The sequence below is a fragment of the Schistocerca serialis genome, chromosome 9 (assembly GCF_023864345.2).
Source record: "Schistocerca serialis cubense isolate TAMUIC-IGC-003099 chromosome 9, iqSchSeri2.2, whole genome shotgun sequence".
In the NCBI taxonomy this organism is placed as follows: Eukaryota; Metazoa; Arthropoda; class Insecta; order Orthoptera; family Acrididae; genus Schistocerca; species Schistocerca serialis.
This window is the reverse complement of record NC_064646.1, coordinates 110,109,999-110,119,125: the sequence shown is the minus strand read 5'-3', so window position 1 is coordinate 110,119,125 and position 9,127 is coordinate 110,109,999. Positions and strand designations below refer to the sequence as shown.

At 44.0% G+C, this 9,127-nt stretch overlaps 3 non-coding genes across 3 annotated transcripts; 1 reads left to right on the top strand and 2 right to left on the bottom strand.

Moving 5' to 3' along the window:
- Positions 1-7,771: 7,771 nt before the first annotated feature.
- Positions 7,772-7,845, bottom strand: Trnas-cga (transfer RNA serine (anticodon CGA)). The gene has a single exon. It is a non-coding gene; the product is annotated as a tRNA-Ser (tRNA).
- Positions 7,846-8,071: 226 nt separating this feature from the next.
- Trnas-cga (transfer RNA serine (anticodon CGA)) lies at positions 8,072-8,145 on the bottom strand. Its single transcript has one exon. It is a non-coding gene; the product is annotated as a tRNA-Ser (tRNA).
- Positions 8,146-8,463: 318 nt separating this feature from the next.
- Positions 8,464-8,537, top strand: Trnas-cga (transfer RNA serine (anticodon CGA)). The gene has a single exon. It is a non-coding gene; the product is annotated as a tRNA-Ser (tRNA).
- The last annotated feature ends 590 nt before the right edge of the window (positions 8,538-9,127 follow it).

Sequence of the window (9,127 nt, the reverse complement as noted above, 5' to 3'; positions counted from 1 at the left end):
ATAGCGCAAGCGAGATTTACGCCGAAGATGTGGACCAGAGAAGTCATTTCAGATGAGTCTAAATCTAATCTGCATGGCTCCGATGGAAAAGCGTCCATGCGTCGCAGAGTAGGTGAAGAATTTGGTACCTTCATGTATAACACAAAGTGCCAAACGGACAGTAGGATGGATGGTCTGAGGATGCTGTTCTACCGACGGAGTAGGTCATATGGACTTCATAAATGGCACAGTTAATACAAATGTAAAGTTCAACATCCACGAAAGGACGCTTCCAACCAGAATGAGGCAGCAGTTTGGAGATCCTTCAAGTTTCATTTTCCAGGACGATCCAGCTGCTTGCTTCGAAGGTAAATCTAGTAACAAATGTTTGTATCAAGCATGAAGCTGGTGATGCTCCAACTTCATTGTTACGCATTTCTGCACTTCTGGCAAGAAGTTTGCTTAAACAAAATGGAATAGAGTGGACTGAAAATATCCCCAATCTCAATCCTATTAATCTACATCTCCATCATAATCCGTAACCCACCTAATAGTGTGTGGCGGAGGGTACTTTCGGTACCACTATACTCGCGAATAGTGCGTGTGAAGTATGATTTTCGGGAAGCCTCTGTATTGGCTCTAATTTTTAGAATTTTCTCTTCGTGGTCAGTACGCGAGATTTATGTGGGGGGAAGCAATATGTTGTCCGACTCCTCTTGGAAAGTGCTGTCCCGAAATTTCAATAGTAAATCTCTCCGTGATGCACAACGCCTCTCTTGTAACGTCTACCAGTGGAGTTTGCTTAGCATCTCCACAACGCTCTCTCGCCAGCTAAACGACCCCTTGACGAAACGCGCCACTCTTTGTCGGATCTTCTCTATCTCCTCTATCAGTCTCACCTGATGCGGATCCCAGACAGATGAACAATACTCAAGAATCGGGCGAACAAGCGCCTTATAAGCCACTTCTTACGAGGAATCTGATTCTGATGTCTGCTTTTCCCAGTATCTGTTTTATGTGGCCATTCCACTTATGGTCGCTCTGCATAGTTACCCCTCTATGTTTTACGGCAAATACTGTCTCCAGCTGTTTGTCGTCAACGGTGTAGCTGTACAGTAGTGGGTTTCTTTTCCTGTGCGTGCGCAGTATGTTACATTTATTTATGGTCAGGGTCAACTGCCAGAGCCTGCACCATTGATCAATTCGCTGAGGTCGTTCTGCAAATTCTTACTATTTTTACTATTTTCTGGCGTTTCTACTTTGGTATAGACAACAGCGTCATCTGCGAATAGCCCCAAAGAGCAACCGAAGTTTTCTACTAGTTCGTTTATACATGTAAACAGCAACGGTCCTGTCACTCTTTCCTGTGGTATTCCGGTTATTACCTTTACATCTGTCGACTTTGTTCCATTGAGAACTGTTGGAGGGTTATGGGAAGTGCTGCCCCAAAAAAAGAAGCCACGGAAGAGGCAGGAACTGTTGGAGACAAATGAGCGTGTGTGACTTTATGAAGTGAGTGGGGAATAGATTAAAAAGTTAATTCTCTCAAAGTCCAGGCGGTGCAAAGCGCTGAATAAGGCACTTGAAGGACCGACCAAGTATTAAACGGCAAATATGGATTCAGATGACGTAACTGTGTATGTACAAACACTGAAATCATCAGTGTTATGTCGTAAAATTAATATTCAGTGTTTCTTCAGAGATTGCCATTCATAGATCCGAAGAAAACACAGAGCAATCTGCAATTTCGAGGGAACTGAAGAAATACTGGCAGGTAGGAAATGTTGATCGTGAGAAAGGAAGAGGCGTCTACTATCAAATAAGAGAGGATACTGAAAAAAATTTGTCTCATGGGTTGTCACCTGTCATCAGCTAAACTAAAGCGAGACTGGGAAAAAATTTGTGACGTCTCAGTAACCAGTAGAACTGCTAGGAACAGACTGTGGGAAGGGGCACTCGTTACCCATCGACCTAGAAACAAGCCCTTGTTGACAAAAACTATGCGAAAACAGCGGCTAAAATGGACAAGGATGCAAGTAAGATGGACGCCGGAGAAGTGGAACAGAGACTTATTACCCCCTTCAATGTCGATTTTCTTCACTCCCGTCTCTCTATCCACGTCTCCGCCCCTTTACTGTTCATCTCCTCCTCCGTCCTTTTTCTGTCGATCTCCACCTCTCCTCTCTCTTCACCACCTCCTCCTCTTCCCTTTCTCTCTCCATTTCCTCCTCCCCTCTGTCTCTTAATCTCCTCATCCTCCTCCTCTTCCTCTCTTTGCCTGTCTCTTCATCCCTCTGTCTCTGTCCATACTCTTCTCCGCTCCTTCTCTTTCCCACTCTCTCTGCCTATTTCCTGCTTCGCCCTCGCTGTCTGTCCATATCTAATCTTCCTACTTTACCACGTTTACCTCTATTGGAGGCTGGATCGGATCCTTAAGAAACTACTGAAATGTAAGTAACAATTCATTTTGTAGAAATAAATCAAGTGAAGAAAATAAAAGTCATAAAATTGTTGTCTGTATTTGCTTCCTATGGAAACAGAGGGAAATCAAGACAGTTTACCTGAGGTATTCAGCGATTATAGCGAAAATATTGAATTATAGAAGGTGATGGAACAAACAGTTCCACCGCTGTGCATACTAGAATCGTGGGAAAGGTTATCAAAGTTGGTGTGCCATGAGATGTGTGCTTCTCTTGTTAGTAACTCTTTGTGATGGGTCTCCTTTTCCAACAGTGCCTTTTACGCCTGTCTCCTGTTGCTGTACCCAGTTGGTGGACGCTCCGAATGAGCCAATATCCGCTCTTCTACAAACATACCCTGCAAACGGGTGTTAAGTGCGTGATAGGGGTAGGACTAGTACTTATGGTACCAGGGCCGAATAGGCCAGCCCTCAGCTTTCGCCCAGCGTCATTCGGTCCTCGGCGTGCTGATAACAGCGGTCGCTCGATGGCTGGCGGGCACAGTGGGGCTGCAGGGGGCCGAGGGTACTATTGTCGGGTGGCAGAGGGGGGCGGGGGGCCTTTATCGGATTTGTAGGAACGCAGGCAGGCGCACGGACCACGCGTGGCTTTACTGCCGCCTCCGGCGACTCTGCCCTACGGCGACCGTAAAGGCGCGACCCGGACCCCCGCACGCTCCGTCGTAAAAATACTTTTGCGCGAGATGTCTGCCTGTGTACTGGGAAACTGACCGTAAGTGGGAGAACACGCACAATGACCTCCTGGCGTATCTTCCCTCCCTTTCATTCAATAACGTCACACGGGAACATTTTCCTGCGTAGGTCATCTACACAAGCTCAAATTTTCCCACTCCAGATGTATATCATACCAACTATTTGTGATGCGAACTCAAGAACACCTTGGATGGGCTTGTTCAAGGAGCTGACGATACTGGTTACTGCTTTCCAGTATATCTGTTTGAACACCATAACTCTAGTACTCTATTGATTTATTTTGCTTCTGTTTATTTTATGTTACTTTGTTGAGATTCTGTAAATGTGTGTGATTGAATCGATAACATAAAACTGTATACTCCTGTCTTTGTACAAACTTTGATGTCATGGTTTGGTTCTATGCAAAGTAGTGCATCTGTCATTTAAATTCTTTGTCTCAATTGGATGGAACAAATCCTACTGTATATAATTGTAATTTTCTGTGAATAATTTTTTGTAGAAATGCTAATATGTGCAAAGGCTCTGTTTTATTTAAAATATTTGTTTACTGTTATGTAAACTGCTGATCTTCACTTAGGGCTCTTAGTTATTCTGTATGTAAAAGTTGTTGTGGTTCCCCTCGGGAACGGAACTGTGTAGCGCGTGCAAATTGTGGCTGGCCTATGTAGAAAAGGTGGAACTGATAGTCATTCGGGAACAAGAGCGAGCCGGAGACGAGCTACGTGTCGGGGACGAGCTACCAAACTGTGAACTGCCATGTAAATGTTGCATATTGTGCTGGTTCAGAGAGAGGCTTTTTCTGCCACTTTCCAATGCCTCGGATGGATGGATAAATAACTGGAACTATTCTGGAATTTGTAACTATCATCGCCACCAAGAACTGACAGAGTCCAGCAATTCTACCTGCAATTCCACCTACCAACATGCTGTTGCCACCACATTGCGCAATCATTGCATCGGAAAGCTACAATGATGTACAGTGAAGGATCGGCTTAATGGATGTATTAGTGTGCTCAAATATAAGGTAATTTATATCTGAATTTATGTACCTACCTTGATTTTTCTCCTCATCATAACACCTCTCAGGTTCCTCTCCGTTTGAATTAAAGTGATTACCGAGTATCCCTACTGAAAGAATATTAAAGCCCAGTGTTTTGCTAATTAATGGCTCTTGAACTTAGTAAAAAGAAAGTTAAAGTTAATGTGGCAAGAGAGTGAGTTAAAGTAAATGTTGTTTGCGGAAAATAATTTTCCTATTAAAACTGCTTATTAATGTGTTGTTGCCAACTTCAAATTAAAAGTTCTTAAGACTGAGCCTTATAAAGTTTTGCTTAATAAATGATCACATTACTGCCTGTTGTAAATCGCAGAAGGTGAGTCAGTTTCTTACATATATGTTAACTTTGTGTCTCACGGTAGTAAAAGTGGAAAACTGCAGTTGTGAAACGTTATATACTCATGTTTGCTAAGTGTTTGTCTCTCTTGCGTATTAGAAGTGCATATTAATAATTTAACAGGATCCACAGTTTGTCTATTGTGTTAATGCTCGGTAACAAGTAACGGAAAGACCACTAATTAGGAAAACCATAATATCTTTATTCAAATGATAGTGAGAAGCAACCTGTTAGTGGATTCCAATTAACTTTCATTTTAAATAGTAAAGTATTTAACTGAGAGAGACTTAAACTATATCCAATTAATGATTCTGCATTGAATAGTAATAATAACGTTATAAAGACCATTCAGTTTGTGTAAGCCCTGAAAGTAATAGTGTGTTTCGGTATCTGTTATAATTTTGCAAATAGTTTGTGCTGCTCTAACTGTTAGTTCAATCTTATCGTAAGCCGGCCGCGGTGGTCTAGCGGTTTTGGCGCTGCAGTCCGGAACCGCGGGACTGCTACGGTCGCAGGTTCGAATCCTGCCTCGGGCATGGGTGTGTGTGATGTCCTTAGGTTAGTTAGGTTTAAGTAGTTCTAAGTTCTAGGGGACTTATGACCTAAGATGTTGAGTCCCATAGTGTAAAAAAAAAAAAAAAAAAAAAAAATCTTACCGTAAACATATGGGTGTGTCAGAGTGTGCACTCGCGTGTGACAAAGTATAGGTTGTGTTTATCCGTTAAAATTACTAATAACTATTTTCTTGAACGAGAATGTTAATCATTCTCTGGCCTAGTTAGGCTGGCGACCGTTTTCTTTATACATTAAACACTGCAGATAGGCAAAATTTTGTTTGTTACTGTTCAAATATTTACGTAATTCTGACTTTCATTTCCGATAAGCCACCTCCGTTAGGTATAACACGGTCAACATAACAAAATTCCTCTCAGAGGGTAACACTGCTCTGTTGCTTTATACCATAATTGCTTTAATTTTATTTCACAACCTGCCTCCAGCTTCGAGGTTATGGTATAGCAGTAGCGGACAGATGTTCACTAACGAAATCCACACATGTTATAAAAAAGGAATGTACGTACACATGTATGAATGTATGTTCTCCTAAACCACTCAATGCTTTTCAGCCAAACTTGGTACACATATAGGGAAGTCATTGCTGCTTGGGGGAAGGGAGGGAGAACCATCTACCTGTCAACGTAGTGGTGTAGGTATGAAAAAGCAGAAAAGCGGTGTCGCCTGTGACACACAAATACCCAAGTCTTTATTCACCCAGTATGTATGAATGAGAGAGCTACAACAAACTTTACATATAATTTGAAACCTTTACAAAACTTTTTCTCGCTAACGAACCTCACAAAATGATGAAAGGAAAAAGAAAGTTTATAGCTTACTACTTTTCCGCTATTCATGCAGAAAAACTTCCGCATGAAGCGTGATGTTTAATTTATTACGTTTTTACTACTAATTATATCTGCAAAAAATTTTGAGGACAGTATTCACATATACCGCTGAATATACTAGAAAAATTACACGATTGTACGACTCATAGTTCAGGAGATATGACGTCATAGACATTAAGTTGTGTGATAAACTGCGGCAGCCTCCAATACGTTTTAATTTATTACATCTTTACCACAAACTCAATTCGCAATATTCTTCGCAGACAGTAACTACACACACAACTGCAGTTACATGCAGATTTATATCATTGTGCGCTACATAGTTAAGGAGATACTGCGTCATTAACATTGCGCTACGTGAAATCGAAACTAGAGGGGGGAAATCGCTATAGATGCATGTGAAATATGTCTACAAAGACGTGTGATATTTGGTTGATATATGCTTACGTGAGGAAAACCAACTGATGGCACTATTTCATCCTGTTTTGGTATACACATCAGTTGCAATGTGGAAAAAAAAATACTGTGGGGCTAAGAACCACCAGCCTCGAGAGAGAAGAATAGAAAAGGCTATGAACAGACAGCGAGGGGGAAGGAGGAGATTGGCAGAGACAGGGGGTGAGAGGGGGGGTGGGGAGGAGGCGATGGACAGAGACAGGGATTAAGAGACAGTCAATGAGAGGAGGAGGTGAGAGAAAGGGAAGAGGAGGAGGTGGTAAAGAGAGAGGAGAGGAGGGGATGGACAGAAAATGGAAGGAGGAGGAGGTGAACAGTAAGGGGAGGAAGACATGGAGAGAGAGAGGGAAGTGAAGTTAATCGACAGAGAAGGGGGGAGGAGGAGGTGGAAGAGGAGAGGGGGATGAAGAGGTGGAATTAGAGGAAGGAGGAGGAGCTGGACAGGGGGGAAGGAGCAGATGGACAGAAGGGGGAGGAGCAGATGGTAGAGGGAGGGAGGAGCAGATGAACAGAGGGGGAGGAGAGGATTGACAGAGAGGGTGATGGAGTAGATAGAGAGAGGGTGAAGGAGGATATTGACACATAGAGGGGTTAGGAGCAGATGAGTTAACGTAAATCTGGAATAAATACACACCTGGGCAATGCTTACACATCTAGTTTATCATAAGTAGAACTTTTCAAATCAACAATGCAAATCATGGCACCACTACCAGAAAAATCGATAATCTTCAAACACATTTAAAGTCACTTACTTTGGTCTCTAAATTACCCATTATTCAGGAACACATATTTTCAATAACATTCCTGCAGCCATAAAATGTGTAAGTGTGAATATAGCTGCGTTTAAGAGTAGCCTGCCAGCGGCCTTGTTGCAGTGGTAACACTGGTTCCCGTCAGATCACCGAAGCTAGCGCTGTCGGGCTAGGCTAGCACTTGGATGGGTGACCAACCGGCCTGCCAAGCACCGTTGGCGCACGGGACACACTTAGCCCTTGTGAGGCCAACTGAGGAGCCTCTTGATTGAGAAACAGCGGCTCTGGTCTCGGAAAATGACATACGGCTGGGTGTGCTGACAACATGCCCCCCATATCCACATCCAGTGACGCCTGTTTGAGGATGACACGGCGGTCGGTCGATACCCTTGGGCCTTATTGGCCCGCTCGGGAGGAGAGTTAAAAGTAGCATAAAAGATTTGTTAGTGGCCAACTCCAACATATTAACAAATTTTTTGGTAGAGCTTACTCATGTGTGTGTATTAATAATAATTGCGGATAATGAGAATGTTAGTTACCATATGACTTCTGCACATCTTCACTGCAGAATTGTGATTAATGTAAATAATTGAAACTTCCTGGCAGATTAATACTGTGTGCACCGACCGAGACTCGAACTCGGGACCTTTGCCTTTCGCGGGCAAGTGCTCTACCACCTGAGCTACCGAAGCACGACACACACCCGGTCCTCACAGCTTTACTTCTGCCAGTATCTCGTCTCCTACCTTCCAGACCTTACAGAAGCTCTCCTGCGAACCTGCAGAACTAGCACCCCTGAAAGAAAGGATACTGCGGAGACATGGCTTAGCCACAGCCTGGGGGGGTTTCCAGAATGAGATTTTCACTCTGCAGCGCAGTGTGCGCTGATATGAAACTTCCTGGCAGATTAAAACTGTGTGCACCGACCGAGACTCGAACTCGGGACCTTTGCCTTTCGCGGGCAAGTGCTCTACCATCTGAGCTACCGAAGCACGACTCACGCCCGGTCCTCACAGCTTTACTTCTGCCAGTATCTCGTCTCCTACCTTCCAAACCTTACAGAAGCTCTCCTGCGAACCTGCAGAACTAGCACTCCTGAAAGAAAGGATACTGCGGAGACATGGCTTAGCCACAGCCACTCCGCTGCAGAGTGAAAATCTCATTCTGGAAACCTCCCCCAGGCTTTCCGCACTATCCTTTCTTTCAGGAGTGCTAGTTCTGCAGGTTCGCAGGACAGCTTCTGTAAGATTTGGAAGGTAGGAGACGACATACTGGCAGAAGTAAAGCTGTGAGGACAGGGTGTGAGTCGTGCTTCGGTAGCTCAGGTGGTAGAGCACTTGCCCGCGAAAGGCAAAGGTCCCGAGTTCGAGTCTCGGTCGGTGCACACAGTTTTAATCTGCCAGGAAGTTTCATATCAGCGCACACTGCGCTGCAGAGTGAAAATCTCATTCTGGAAACCTCCCCCAGGCTGTGGCTAAGCCATGTCTCCGCAGTATCCTTTCTTTCAGGAGTGCTAGTTCTGCAGGTTCGCAGTAGAGCTTCTGTAAGGTTTGGAAGGTAGGAGACGAGATACTGGCAGAAGTAAATCTGTGAGGACCGGGCGTGAGTCGTGCTTCGGTAGCTCAGATGGTAGAGCACTTGCCCGCGACTGGCAAAGGTCCCGAGTTCGAGTCTCTGTCGGTGCGCACAGTTTTAATCTGCCAGTAAGTTTCATATCAGCGCACACTCCGCTGCAGAGTGAAAATCTCATTCTAATGTAAATAATTGTTGTAAACTGATTTTCTCTTTGGTGACCTGTGGCTACACTAGCCTACTAATTACCACTTGCACTTCAGTGTATTGTACATTTCAATATCTCTACATCTACTTGTAGAGACTACTCTCACTTTCAGACCGTGACTCTACCATTCCACTCTCGAACAGCGTGCGAGGAAGATGGACATTTAAAGCTATCCATTCGAGCTCTGATTTCTG